A 15,053-nucleotide genomic window follows, 5' to 3' on the forward strand; every position below is an offset into this window, starting at 1 on the left:
AATCTAGTCTCAAAAGTTGAACATTAATATAGAGATTTGCTGTCATCTTAGTAAGTGTTAGCAGTAATCATTTAGCATTCCCATTACTTTCCCACCTAAATCTCATCTACTCATGTTGAGAAGAAAATGATTTCTTATACACGTCACCTTCATCTTGCAGACACTGAGGGATATGTCCCAGTGTTGGACCTCAGCTTTTCTGCTCTGCCTGGAAGAGTGAAAGCAGGTTTGCACCTGAGGGCAGAAGGAGGGCAGCTTTTCACACCTGTGACACACAGGTACCCCCTGACCTGAGCAGCTTGCTCCCTCTCAGGGGAGGCAGTTGTGTTCAGAGGAAAACACAGCTGGCTCACTGCATGGTCGGTGTAAAAATAGCATCTAGAAGCCACATTTGATGCTGCAGTGCGTAGTCAGCATTGGAAAGCAACACACTTTCCTCCAGAGTGCAAGACAAGCAGGGATCCTCTTAATTGTCCGATCATGCACATCAGCAAGCAGTGGAAGTCCATTTAGCTAGCCTTGCACTTCTTCTATGCACATCATCACCTTCATATTGCAGGGAAAGTCCCAGCACTTGCCTGTGACTACAGCGTATGCCCCCAGAAAGAGGGGCCGGGGGAAGGAGGAACAGAAGACATATCTCTTGGCAAGGTGCAGAGCCTGGCCCTCTCAATCTCCCCTTGCAGAGCTGAGGTTAGCTCCTGGTCCTGCTGCTGGTGAAAACCAAGGGAAAATCCCACATCCTGATGAGAGTCTGGAGCAAAAGTATGCTCCATGGATTTTGTCTGAGATAGAGTGTTGCTTTATTTCAAAGTTGACCTTGCTAAAACACGAGTTCTAATCACCACACGATACAGTATGGAGAATCTCTTAATTTACCCAGAATCTGCCTCTAGGCCAAGAGCACTCAGCCTCTTCGTAATCTTCTGCACTGTGTCATATTAAAAGTTAAATCAACAGCAGGACTCAGCCTAGGTTTGCCACTCTACAAACGTGCACTGGGAGGAAGGAAGAGTTGCAATCCGAGCCCAAAAGCCCCGGTGTGCATTTCCTCCCCACCCCCTTCTTTCCCCCTGGCTTTATGCCAAAAGCAGAGCAGCAACCAGGTGACCTTATCTGCTATCAGCACCTTCTGTTTTTCTGTGTTTCCTAGCAGGACACAGAGAAGCCATGATGCCGAACAACTACAGAATCTCGCTTTGCACCAAATTTTCCACCTCCCTTGTGAGGCACCATGCCAAACTCTTTGCCACTTGAGTGATACGAAAAGCAGATGAAGGCTGATCAAAAACTGCAGTTTTGCCCATGATATGCAGAGAATGTATAATTAGAAATTAATATTTATGGACTATGTTCCTCTATCATCATTTTTCTGCCACAAAGTATCGCTACAATGTCACTTAGAAGACAATAAGGGTTGAGAAGTCTCTGAGTGGAGAAACATGGCAGAGTACCACGCAGCGAACAGAAGGAGATCAGAGCCTCACAGTACTTGGCTCTAATGAGACAGTGGCCCGCAGGACCACGACAGAGCAGCCCAAGGACAGGAGAGCTTCAGGACATTAAATACCTGGTGGCTGAGAGCTGGTGCAGCTGCAGCAACCAAGACAGGTTTGTCTTCATCTGCTGTGAGCAGAGCTGTGGGCTCCTTCCCGGTGGAGGCGGACGTGGGTCAGGTCACGTGCAGCTGTGTCCCTGGAGTCCGGCTTCCTGCAGCATGCTCTGCAGAGGGCAGCAGCTCAGTCAGCTCAGGAACTGAAGCCAGTGAAAACAACTCAGCCTCTCTCACGTCACGTCTTACTGCATGTCCCTGCACAAGAGCTCTGCCTTTGCCTGTTGATTTTTGGGTAAAGTCCTAGGAATGAGCCTGGCACCAAAAAAAAAGAATGGAGCTTCTAAATAACTGGATGCTTTAAAATATTTGTACTATAGTGAGTGTAGCAAATCTGAGAATTAAATGTATGGCAGAAATTCAGGATTTGACTGTGTGAAGCAGGCCACACCACATCAGAAGCCAACCTACGACTAAAATCAGGAACAAAACAAGACCTGGTCACCTACAGAACGGAGAACACCCTCAAGTGAAGCAAAGAGCTGAAACAAAGAGACCCATTTGTGTCAAATACCCTTTTACCTCCTGGCAGCACATAAACTCCAAAAGGCCAAACTTGCTTTTGTGGCAACTTTTCTCTGACTAAGAACCTGGGGTTTTAGTCTAGCATCTGAGGAGATCTTTGGACAAGCTGCACGCTGCTACATACTCTGCAATTCTACTTGGCTGGAGTGTTGGACAAATGCAAGACTAATTCTCCATCCAAGACTCATCTACTGTGGAACATATGATGAAGCAAGTATACACTGGCTAGGTCATTGGGTCCTATAAAGTACAAATGTGGCAAGGGTTACTAACAAAAGAAATTGCAGGATGTTCTGGAGTTTCATTTACAGCTTGTTTATTGAAAGTAAGGATACTTACCCTGGAGTAAATTTTACTCAACAAAACTCAAAGTTTAAGTAAATGCAAATAGCCTACCCTGAAAACGTGAAAAATAAACAAAATATAATTTAATTTAATTTGAGCACCCAAGCAAGTCATTCGCAAGTCTTTTTAATGTTCAGAAAGAAAAAGACTTAGTTCAATCTCTACAAATGGTTTTACTTATTTCTGTTACTTTCCATCTCTTGAGGATAATCTACTCCTAATAAGGACAATTGCTTAGATTTATTACCCCACTGAGGTCTCGTTAAAGATCTAACAAAAATCCTATTTAAATGAAAGGACAACAGAATCTTTAAAGTCTGTGTAGAGTTTAATTAAAACCTGAAACAGAATCCATGTCTTCATGCATAAGAAAAGCAAAAACAGATTTCAAAGCTGTTAAACTACATGTAATTGGTATAAACTACCCATTGAGCCAAAGTTAAAAAAAGTAGGCTATCACATGAAATTTGGAGTCTATTAATAAATAACAAACCTGATAGAAGTGCATGGCGCCACGTTTTTGCATGCATTTTTTAATTTTCCTAATTTGCTAGGCATATCTTAGAGTAAACATGAGACATACTAGCTGTTAAGTTGAACAAATCCAAAAGGGACAAAAAAAGAGGCTGACTGAAATCAATGCATTAACATACACCAGTGTTTAAAAACGTTTCATAATGTTCCCAAAGAGAGCATGTAAACTGCAGCAATCTCAGTGCAAAACTGCTGTAATCTGTGTTCCCATGTAGTCATTATTCACACATGGGAGTATACAGTTCCTACAGTAATTTTTCATGCATGAATTCTTTAAAACCCAAAATCACTGACATAAATACACAAGGGGGACCTCCCTTTCGAAAGTTAGCATTTTATGAACTCTGGAAGGGAATGTGAAGATAAATGCCAGTCTGACACAGCTCTCCTGTAGGGGCCTGTGCAGCCCTCTGCAACTGCAGGCACACCAGAGTCTCCCCAGGCCAAGAGCCACCAGCAGCCCCTCAGCCCGTAGCTGCAGTGCCAGACCCATGTCTTCCAAAGTCTCCCTTCCCCCTGCCACCATGCAACTGGGGCTGCGTGTGTAAGGAAGGGAGGTCAGCCCGACAGCTACTATGGGCATGTAATTTCCTCCTCAGGAGATAATAAATTCTGAGGAAAAAAAAAAAAAGTTCCTTTGCTTATTTCTGTATTAAATAAAAGCCACTTTTGCTTCTCTGTTTTTCCACGCGATGAAGGCTGATGGGCTGAGCACGGCCGGCACACAGACGGGCTGTGCTGAGGAAGCCCACGCAGGGCAGCTACACGCAGCGGTAAGCGTACCGCAGCGGCTGGGAAAGGGGCAGCAACATAGCGGCTGACCCTGCTGGCTGGCTCAGCCCGCCCAGAGGGGCGGCAAGAACGGCAAAGCACGGCCGTCACTGGGGAGCCGCAGCCCGAGGCGGGCCACGAGTCCCTGCCGGACAGCCCCGCGGCACGGCGTGCCAGCCTGCCCCCTGCGCTGGTCAGCCTCGCGTGACTGATGTAACCCGCTTTGTTAAAGCACGCATCATGCCCGCGGCAGGTGGCCGTCTTGCTATTGAGGCTGTTCCCCGTTTCAACGGCAGCTCCTCCCAGCGCCGTCCTACACAGCCAGCACCTCAGCTCTGCAGTGCCTCACATCCGGCTAGAGGCCGCAGAGCTGGGGCCGTGTGACGGGGCCGTGTGACCGGGCAAACCAGCGCCCTGCGCGCCCCGGAGCCGCCTCCACTCCCCGGCCCCCAACGAGCCCGCTCAGCGTCACCGGCACCGGGCGCAGGGCACGGCCCGCCGTCACCATGGCGACGGCTGAGCCCGCCCCGCGGGCCAGAGGCAAGATGGCGCCCGCCCCGCCCGTCTCCATGGCGACGGCCGCGGGAAGGGGACGCAAGGAAATGGCGCCAGAGCCCAGCCGCCTGAGCTAGGCCCGGCCCCGCGGTGGACCCCGAGGCGCAGCCCGGGACAGCGCCGCCCTTCTACCAGCCCGACAAGGCCGCCTCGGCCCCAGGAGCTGCTTTCCTGGCAGTTTTAAACCCGGCCGCGCCTCTTAACGCCCGTTTGTACGCCTCGCTTAAATAAAACAAAGCAAAAGCTAGCTCTTCCCGCGTATAGCTTTCCCAAGGCAGACGGGTGATCCGCAGTGCACCTCGGGCTGGGGCGTGTTAGTGTAGCAAGGGGAGATGCCCAAGGTGAGGACCCTGCGGAAGCCACATTAACATGGCACGCAGCACGTCCCAGCGCTGTATCCCTCAACGCTCTTTTAAAATAAATGTGGTTTGAAGCTTTGCGTCAGAGGCTTTCACAGATGTTTACGGCTGTTAGCCAGCACTTGGAATTATTACCAATTCCAGATAGTGGTAAAGAGCTCATTTCCCACTGCATGCTCCTAGCAACTGGCAATGTAAAGTTCATGCTACTCTTTTTGCAGCTCTTTCACTAGAGATGCAAACCCAACACCGTTTCAAGGCCACATGTAAAGCTGCAAAGCTGCGATGAGATCTTGGAGCATCCCAACTACTTTCACCCTTTCATGAGGCTACCACACAGGACATCTTAGTAAGTTATTACTAAGACACAAATAAAAAACACAATTGAAAAGACAGTAATAGCTGCCAACGGTGACTCCAAGCAAGATTTAAGATCTCTATTTTACTAGCGTTGTGTTGTTCACTTGTCATATGCGTGAGTTTTAGTCTGCTTTGCTTTTTGCACACATCCAGTTTTTCCTAGTAAGAACAGCATTGATAAGAGACAAGCTTCCCAAAGGGCTGGAGACAGGGTATAATCAGTCACTAGTTTTAACTAATTTCACAGAACAACTGTGTTGGCACAACAGCTGGGGTGGCACAGGGCAGGAGCAGCGCTCACCAGCAAGCAGTGCCAGCAAGTTTTTCTGCCAGAACACATTTAACACAGAATTACACTCTCAGTGAGTACTTTCATTACTGGTTAGGTTCCAGTTTCTTCATGAGCACGTTCCAGTCACACTAACTTCTAAAAATAGCTGGCCAGTCAGCACAGTCTTGTCTAGCAATAGAAACCATGGCTTCCTAACTGCATCTGCATTATGTTTGTCCACAGCAGAGAAAGGTCAAAATACAGGCAATGAGGGCGAAGAACGCCCATAACTTAGCATGTCTGCATTGCTCCAGAAGCCTCAGTACTCAGATGGTTCCTAAAGCTGTTTCTCTGGAGGTGGTAATACGTTGCCTGATAGTTTTTGTTTTCTTTTCAAGTTATGGGATGAATTGCATTAAAAGTCTTAGATCAGATGTCCCTCTCCACAATAACAGTTATAGGACAGGCTTCTTCATAAAAATATCCTGTGGGAGTCTTCCTTAGCAATCTTACCTGATCTGCCTGTGCCTTCAGGGGAGCGGATTGTTGTTCTCTCGAGCTGCTCTGCGGAAGCTGACACTCAACATGTGGCTGCTCTGAGTGCTTGCCTTGATCCACAGCCTGTATCAGAATGTTTCCATGTCTGACAGCCGCCTTACCTATAGCCACAGTCACAACTTTTCCCTTGAATACTTAAGTAGCTTCGGCAGCTGACACTGTATCAGCCTAGCACTCCCAGAACGTATAAAGGATATAGAGGAGTAAGATGAAGTGCTTTACTTCCTTCTCTGCATCATCCCACCCCAGAAAAGGAAACAGTTTCTCACAGGCCTTCAAGTCGGCAAAAGGTGTGTCCTACAATTAACTTGCGGCCCACAACACCTCAACGCACGGTTGAATGTTTCAGTGCTAACACCTGAAACCTTAAAAGCAGAGGACATTTTAAAATCAACCTAAGAGTGACAGATAACCCAAAGAAGAATATATAGCTACTTTGGGAAGCATTAATGCAGAGTAAATCTAGTCAATAGCAGAAGTCAGAGTTACTCCTAATCTCTTCTGGTTTACAAATTTGCTTTTCTGTAAGAAAGGCACTTCAGAACTTTAAGAACATGACCAACACCTGGAATTTACACACTCTTGTAGAGCTCATGCATACCCAAGTGAGCCTGACTGCACTCCACTGAGTGACCAGGCCTGTCCCACACCTGTTACAACTTACCCATTTTGCAGGACCAGCACCCAATTTTCTCTTTTCTAAAGCTGAAACCAACGAAACAAAAACATAAAAGACAACGTTAAAGAATAGTTAGCTCTTTTTGAGCTGAATTGGGATCCTGAATTAGCAAGTTTCTTCAGGTGAAAGCTTTTCCTTCTGACGAGCACACCCATAGAACCCAGATTTCTAAGAGAAGGTATTATTAGAATCACAGGAGAGAATTACTCTTTAAACCATTAGAAGTCTGATGGGCTGGAGAGCTAGACTAATTAGAAAAGCTTGAAAATGAACCTCCCCTTTGGGTCAATGTAGGGTGAATCTTTGCATTTTACTTCCAATATGAAAATTTCCAAGTGGTTCACAGAGCACCACAGACACCACTCAGACTTCTCGAGGGAACTCTTCATTCTCCTGTTACTTCTAAAGCTTGGCTCTAACCTCAAGCAATTCCCCAGCTCCTCCACAACACTACCTACAGGATTTTGGCTCACTGCGCTTTCCTTCTCCGCCCCATTTGGGAGTGCCCGATGTTCCCTCCCCTGAGCATTACTCAGTTCCTCTCCGAGGAGCAGACATCTGCCTCTCCCTCCTGTAATTCAGAATACAGGAGGTGAACAGCCATTTTCCTTACAGCCTGCCTCTCCATGCCCTACTAAAGTCCCAGCAACACAGTAGTGGAACAGGCAGTACTTCTGCAGCGAACTGAGCGTGCACACTGAACGTTCATCACATCACAAGCAGGCGGAATCCAAGATTCTTTTTATATGAGGAGCAACTGAAGGATGACTTGGGTTTTTCCTTGAACCAATACTTTTTGCTTATATAGACTGTAAAAAAGTCCTGTTTTCTTGAGCTTGCTTTTTTTTTTTTAAAGTATGAGTTTTTTTTTGCTCAAAATTCAAAGAGATGCACTCAACCATACTGAACAAACACTTTTAGCATTTTATAGTGACACCAAAAGTAGCCCACCTAATGACTAGTCCCCTTTACCACCATCTTACTTTCCCCTCTATTGCTCAGTAGTGATCCATTTTATAGGCATGTACATGCAGATACACCCAGCTAATAAAACAAAATGCATTGAAACCTCTACCCAACTTTGCATCTACTTAAACTGACAGTGAAGCCATACAGTATGCTAGGAACTATCTTTAGGTATTCTCAAGTAAATACAACTAAATTTAAATAAAATCCAAAAATCATAACAAAGTTTACAGCAGGTCCTATATGAGTGTCGAGACAAGAACTTAATACCTTGTTTCTTTTCAGTTTGCTACTTGTTTTGTTCTATGTTTAACTACTGAAGAATGCTAGCAAGAAAAATGGTTTTGTTGTTATTCTTTTAGTGTTTTTCCAGGCACCATAAGACAGTCGTTCTCCAGCAAAACTTCTGCAGAAGTACGTTCTGTGGATAGGATGAATTTTAAAAGGGTGACCAGATGGTGGCACAGTAAATGCCCTTCATTTGAAGGGTTGCATGTGCACATTAGAAACGTGCCTTGTTTTCCATATGCATATAAGAGAGGGTTAGACACTCATACTTCTCCTCACACAGAACAACGACTTCCCAAAACATTTGTCAACAGAGTATTTACTACCAAATCCAGAAGGAGTTTGAGATTCTAACACTGTCCCCATTAATGAGAAAAAATATCACTGTACAAAAGCTTTTTATTCCCCCTACTCTTTCTTATCAAATCCTTCAAACAGCTGATAACTAGCTCTTACAGATTGTAAAATCAGATAGAATTCTATTATTTTACTAAAACCCGAGGGGTCAACTTATCACCTGAAAACCATTTTACATGGACAATTTGACTTTCATGTGGAGTGTCAGAACATACCCTAGATGTGAATCTAAAATAAATTATATAGAATACTGCCTTATTTGTGCTGAAATTTATTGGTCCCACACTGCAATAATTTTGAAAACTGTATCCCTTAAGCTACAGTGCTGAAATATTATTAACTGCTTCAACTGATAGAGCATTTCTGATTGGCTGCTATAAACTCTATGGACAGAGACTAATTTCAATTGAATCACATGCTTATCTGAAGACATTTTCCACCATTTCAAGCAGCCAACTTTATTTTCTTCCAGAATATACTGTCCATTTTATTACCATCATCCTCAGTATACATTGTCATTTCTGTAAATCTGTTCCAGAAACTAAGAATGTATCTAAGCTTCTGCTAATATGGTTGTCTGAAACAATCACACCCAAGAGAGAGGGAGAGAGATCCACTTGTACCTCTTATCTTCCTAAAACAGGTTATTTTCCTCACTAAGCAAGCCTCCAGTCTCTGAAATGCCATTAATCACTTTCTTTAATCACTTCTACTGCCATTCTTTTGAATTAAAATTATTTTGATAATGTGTTGATGCTTTAGTGAATGCTGTTTTTACACCTATTGGTATGATTTTAAGAAACCACCCAACTAATCTCAGAGCCTAAAATCTTTTTAACTGAGGAGATACTGAAAATGTTGTCAATGATCCAGCTGCTGGGTGACTATTCTTGGAGCAGAAATTTCCAACTAGGCAGAAAAACCTCCTCCAGGCATAACTTGTAAGACACAAGAATGGTGCCATGGGATAAAATCATTTTATTTCCTGCACACAGTAACCTAAGAAGTCTGGACTACAAAAGCTAAAATATTATATCACAATCATGAAACAAAAACAGAACAAACAAAAACCACTCACCTTTGGAAGTCCTAGTAATAAACTCTATTGACTCACTTTCACTCAGATGAATTAATAACACTTATAAACCAAAAGAAATTGCTAAGAAGGAAGTTCTTACCTCAATATATACCAGTTTCTAGACAGCACTACCCACACTTTTCCTTTACTAAGCTGCATCAAGCCTCTTCAGGCGGCATTCAGGCTAGTGACAATTCGCTATGGCTAGTCAGTCCCTCTGAGCAGACAATGTATAGCTTCTGGCAATGGCATACAGCTCAGTAAGGCCTCTGCCTAGCAAGAATTTGAAAAACAAAGTTTGGCAACCTTAGGGAGACATTTCCTTCTCTTCCAAACCCGTTATTACCTGGCTCCCTAACATCCTTCTTTTATGTTAGGATGTATCTAAGAAACAGCAGGAGCCTGTCAATAAACAAATACTCCATTGCAAAGTCCCAGTCCTAGCCATGCAAGAAGGGAAGTGGCTAGCTGTTGACTGGAGCTCCATGTTCACTTTCTCTCACACCACTCGACTTCCTGAGGATACTCCTCATAAACTTTAAGCTTTGGAACACTTAATTTTTGTTTTGGCCAAGCACTTCAATTGGTCAGTGGTGGCCTATGTTGGGCAGTAACTTTAGAAGCATGAACTTATCTTTAGCAAAATGGAAAACCTGGAGGAAACTCTTTGGGACAGTAAAACTAATATTCCCATGTCTGCCTTAATTATATCCTACCACTTACTGAAGTGACTAGAGCAAGTTAGCAGGACTCTTTCTGTCTTATCTAAACAATAGCAGTTCCCTCACACCACACATTCACAGTACTGAAGTAGTAGTATAGAAATTGCCCTTGCCCACTTGTATTAATAAAATATTCTGAGCATTTGTAAGTGCTTAAACAGCTAAGATAAATGTTTTGGAATCTATTTTTAGAAAATGATACCTTAATTAGCCCAAAAGCAGAAATTCACAATTTCATAGTGGGTACAGATAATAGAGACTGAGTATAGCTGGAAGTGTGATCAGATGTCAACATGCAGCAGGCTAAATAAGTTACACAAGCTGACCTTAATATGTGTGACTATCAGGTTTTCACTGTAGAAATACGCATTTTTCAATATCATTTTCTGAGCTGAAATCATGTCATTTACATGCAAATCAGACTATATTTTGCAGCTATTTCTTCTCTGCTGAAGTCATGGGAATTATTTGCACTTAATAAAGCCTCATAAATAGTTTTTGCCTCTAAGTAGGTGGGGGAGCAGCAAAAATATCATAGTCATTTACAGTTACAAGCATCTTCTTTATTTTGAAAATTATGTGCACCTTTTAATAGGAAGTTTCACATTTATGAAAGAAGCGTTGTTTCATTTATACAAACAAAACACTCTACCAGCCTCCAAAACAAAATGTTTTGCATTTTTCCCTGTGCTCAGCTATCTGAAATAAAAAAAACTGCCATGCAGCATAAACCAAAACGATAGTCTATGTAATCATTATATGCTAGCTCCATGTACTATATGTTTAATATACAAAACAAACAAACGAAAAAAAACTACTTAGCATTTCTAGGCCCTTTAACTGTATTTGAAAGAACATGTATCTGTTTTATACCAAGCATGTCCACCTAGTGTAATGCCAATTTTATCTACTGCATTTCTGCAAAATATGTAACATTTTCACACACCAGTGCCCAGATGGGTCTCCCCAAAAGTGCTGGCACATGGAAACAATCCATTTAAAAGCTGCAGGAAGGCAGACTCAGTTACTACCAAAGCACATCCCACAGGACCAGAAAGAAAGTGTAGCTGTAAGTTTGTCAGTTAGCATACTAAAGTGAATTGGGAAGCAGCTCTCCCTAACTGGTATAAACAGCCTGTATCAGGACCTCTCATTAAGAGCACAGCACATGCAGTGCAGGACTGCAGGTTAACAGCAGCACAGCTTTTCCAGCCACTTCACAACCACAGCAAAGCAGAACAGTGAACAGTGATCAAGATCATCTAGAGCAGTGACAAATAGTTCCTGTCCCCAAGGGCCCATATTACTTATACAGCCTAAGTCTCCATCTCGAATACCTACTAAGAGCACATAGAGACCAGGAGTTACATCACTGGCAGACAGGAGATGGCTTAATGCGACACAATTTTCTCTCATATTGGTTTAAAGAACAAAGAATGGCAACATGGTCAAACAGGGGTGGCCCTTATTCTCAGCTGTACAGCGATGGCCAATAAACCCATTGCCCTTTTTCTCACTCTTTCAGCCTGAGTTGAATTTCATCACTACAAACTATCACTAGGTATGTACCTCAATTTATTCTCATGCAAGCCTTCATTGTGTTTTAGTTCTCTACAGGAAGTGAATTTCACTAAGTGAGTACCACCTCCTTTTCTAATTCCTTGTTAAGCAAACGAGCTGGAAAAAAAAGGCACTCATGGATCTCATTTCATGGATACCATTTAAAGATTCTGTCAGTAGAATAACTGACATGATACTGCTCTCTTGTTCCTATATATAAAGCAGAAGGGGCGAAGTAAAGAGGTAAAGCATGATACCGTTTCTTTTAGAAAACAGACCACTGATTCTGTCATGATGATGCCCTAGAGCAATCATTTATGCTCTACAAAATGACTGATTTTTAACTATTTTTCAGATGCATATTGGGTCTATACAGCAATTTGTGTTTAAACTTTATTATTGTGTTGACTGCCTTTAAGAGCACCAATTTGGGTAACTCACACAACTGTTCTGTGAAGGTACATCTAAGCAAAAATACATTCCAAACTATCATGATTATCTTAATAATTACTGCAATGTTTAGGCCACTAAAGTGCTCAAATACATGAAGGAAGTCTACGTAACCAAAATGAACATGAGACAAGCTGCATACAATTGTCACTACATATTTACAGTATTCCATATGCTATAAACTTACCTTATACATAAACGTGTCTGGCAACATGTTTAAACTCTATATGTAGTTTTCTTCTAACAATTTTTGATGATCATGGTTTTTGAGTGCATATTGCATTTTCTTCAAGCACAGATACAGCTGACCTTAGTTTATATTTTGAAACCAGTATGTGTGATAGGACAAAGAAGCATATAAGGAAGTTGAAGTTAAAATAAAAGCAGGTATGAGCATGTATTTTATTACAGAGAATCAGACAAGTAAGATGATAAAATCTGACTTCTTGTCACATTGAATTTTCTTTCACTACTCCATTATGGGAAACAGTATTTTTACAAAGTATATTTTATAGAATCATCCCCAGACTACAGTCTGTGACATTCTGAAAGAATTACTTATACAATCCCACTGATTCAAACTCAAGCTGCTTATTTAACGTTGCAACTCTATGCAGAATTAAAAACAAAAAACTAAAACCAACAACCAACAGGATCCCTTCAGACTTTAACAATGTTTTTATGTATTTAAGTCTGTATTTCATCTATTGGTAGTAGCTTAGTGAAACCATGTTATGTTAATCGGTTGAATTTAATTAGTACATTCTATCATCTGGGTAGCACCTGAAAGGAAGTTGAATGCAGCAGCATTAGTGGAATACAGCCGTCTTTTGCTGTACAGAAACAAGGCTATTCAACATAGAAAAGTAGGATCCTTACATGGGTAAAAGAACCCAGGCATCTCATTTGCACAAGGAAAGCCATATTCAGAGAGCCTGGCTGTGAATTTACAGCACAACAGCTTCTCCACGCTAACTGTATGTGGTCACTTTCATCATAACATAATTTGATGAGTTCCACCAGAAAGCAATTCAGCCCACTTACAATCTGAATCATCTTCTGACAGTGTCTGCCTCTTTCTAGTGACTACACACAGGGAGTCCAAGTAAACTAGGTTTATCTCTTAAGATGCTTCTGTTAAATGACTAAAATTAGACAGCTCTTAATAGCTATGTCTATATTTACCTTTTGGGGCATGACTTCAGATTTAGTTCCCCTGGTCATTCATATCAAGCACCTGTGCAGAAACACCGCAGTTCCTGCCTGGGAGCCATGTAATTTCCATTTCTATGGAAATCAGAAATGGTGATTGGCAGGAGGTAAACTCTGCATTCTTAAATGAGACAGAACTCAGATGTGACTAGGAGGTGCATGACTAGGACTGCTGGGCTAAACATAGCAGTAGCATAGTAATTGTAAGTACCTTACCTTGGGAGTTTAATTAAAAACAAACAAACAACAACAAAAACCTAGTACGGTTATCACTTTTGATCTTTAAACTATTATGATTTGGAAAATGGAACAATGAGAAAACAAACATTACCATATGAAAAATACTTCCTTCTCTTGAGATAGAGAACACTTCAGCGTCTTTAAGAACTACTAAATTGGTTTACTGAAAATGATTTAGACTTGAACAAGTCATAGAGCTAATATGAATAACAAAGTAAACCAACATCAAATAAAGCACTTATTTCCAAAAAAATGTTTTTCAACATTACTGTAAAGATACTGCAGTTTTCAAAGATGTATGTTCTGAAAACTGAAATGTTTTCAGGAACAATAGCATGTTTTTACATCCTATATCAGAGTTGGAAAATTACAGGTTTCTTGTGAAAAACAGAGTCGGGAAGTGATCTTATAAACCATCTGCAAAGTACTCCAAATAGTCTTGAAAGTACTGAAATGCGTTTACTATCATGTGTTCTGCCTATGGATGAAAATGGAAATAAAGGCCTTTTAAAATCAACTGAAGGAAAAAACTTGAATACAGCATCAGAAAATTAATCAGCTTCAACCTTCAAGAAATCCAACAATAACTACTGAATTCTTGCACTGGAAAAGATTTTAACTGGAAGATAAAATATTTGCAAGGATAATTTTCTTTGAAGTAACAATCTAAATATAAACCTATAAACTAAGCTAAAAATAAGTGGATATATTTAGATAATACTAAAAATTGAAGCAAAAGTGGCAAGTTAGTTACATTCTGTCATTACAAAACTTACCTGAATATTTCAGAGAAAAATGGAAATACACCCTCAGTGTAGAAATGAGGCCAAAGACCATCCCCAATCTGAAAAAATACTTTAGTACAGAGAAACAAATACCCTATTCATTTTTACGAAGACATAAGCATGACCACTACAGTCACTGTCTCACAGTTCTGAGCATTTAGAAGGAGCTTCATGCAGACTAGCAGTAAAAAGTGCAGCACCTGCTATCAGAAGCACATTCAGATTGCTGGTGAGATCTGAACAACTGGTATAGAAGCAAGGGTTTGAAAAGTCACAAGTTGTATCACTACAAGATTACACAAATTATATATAATCACAAGATTATCTAAATCATTTCCTTCTCCTGCCCCTCTTATTCTCCATAATTGAAGCTCAGCTTTATATTGCTATGTAAAAGCTCTTATCAAATCTGAAGAAACTGAAGAACAGCCCAATTAGTTGTTGCAAGGTAACACCCACAGAACAGCAGGATACAAGGGCAATTAAAGAATGCTACATAATAGGAACTATAAATTTGTGGGGAAAACAAACCAACCAACCTCATTTCATGCAAGGAGTGTTGGATTCTTAAACACAGGCATGAAGTGCAATTTTAGACACCATAGAGTACCTGGAACATCTTCATGTAGCAGATCTGTGCTCTTCAGATGCAGCTGAAGGAAGATTCTCTAAGGCATCAAAAATGAAACTTGGCACCTGTATCTAGGTAGCCAAACCACTCCTCAGCAGCTTGTCTGTCAAAAGATGCTTGATTTGGAAGATGAGGAACACTACGTCTGCTGTCCTCTGTTTTAGCAGAAAGGGAACTTGCAAAAACAATCAAGGA

At 41.7% G+C, this 15,053-nt stretch overlaps 2 protein-coding genes across 13 annotated transcripts in view; both read right to left on the reverse strand.

Annotated features, from left to right (window-relative positions):
* ZNF644 (zinc finger protein 644) overlaps positions 1–6,148 on the reverse strand; it is an 85,148-nt gene extending 79,000 nt beyond the window's left edge. For 2 of the 8 annotated variants that reach the window (XM_048066970.2, XM_067001463.1), the window contains exons 1-2: positions 5,846–6,148; positions 1,571–1,867 (exon numbers count right to left, since the gene is read on the reverse strand). The gene's annotated coding sequence lies outside the window, so the exon portion shown is untranslated. Of the gene's footprint in view, positions 1–1,570; positions 1,868–4,115; positions 4,264–5,845 lie in introns of those variants that run through there. The other 6 variants (XM_067001454.1, XM_067001456.1, XM_067001453.1 and 3 more) reach the window with 6 other exon arrangements.
* Positions 6,149–10,650: 4,502 nt separating this feature from the next.
* HFM1 (helicase for meiosis 1) overlaps positions 10,651–15,053 on the reverse strand; it is a 139,469-nt gene continuing 135,066 nt past the window's right edge. Inside the window, exons 42-44 of one of the 5 annotated variants that reach the window (XR_010833187.1) lie at positions 14,838–15,033; positions 14,219–14,286; positions 10,651–13,920 (exon numbers count right to left, since the gene is read on the reverse strand). The gene's annotated coding sequence lies outside the window, so the exon portion shown is untranslated. Of the gene's footprint in view, positions 15,034–15,053 lie in introns of all 5 variants that reach the window. The other 4 variants (XR_010833188.1, XR_010833186.1, XR_010833184.1 and 1 more) reach the window with 4 other exon arrangements.

The sequence above is a fragment of the Anser cygnoides genome, chromosome 8, assembly GCF_040182565.1.
Source record: "Anser cygnoides isolate HZ-2024a breed goose chromosome 8, Taihu_goose_T2T_genome, whole genome shotgun sequence".
NCBI lineage: Eukaryota > Metazoa > Chordata > Aves > Anseriformes > Anatidae > Anser > Anser cygnoides.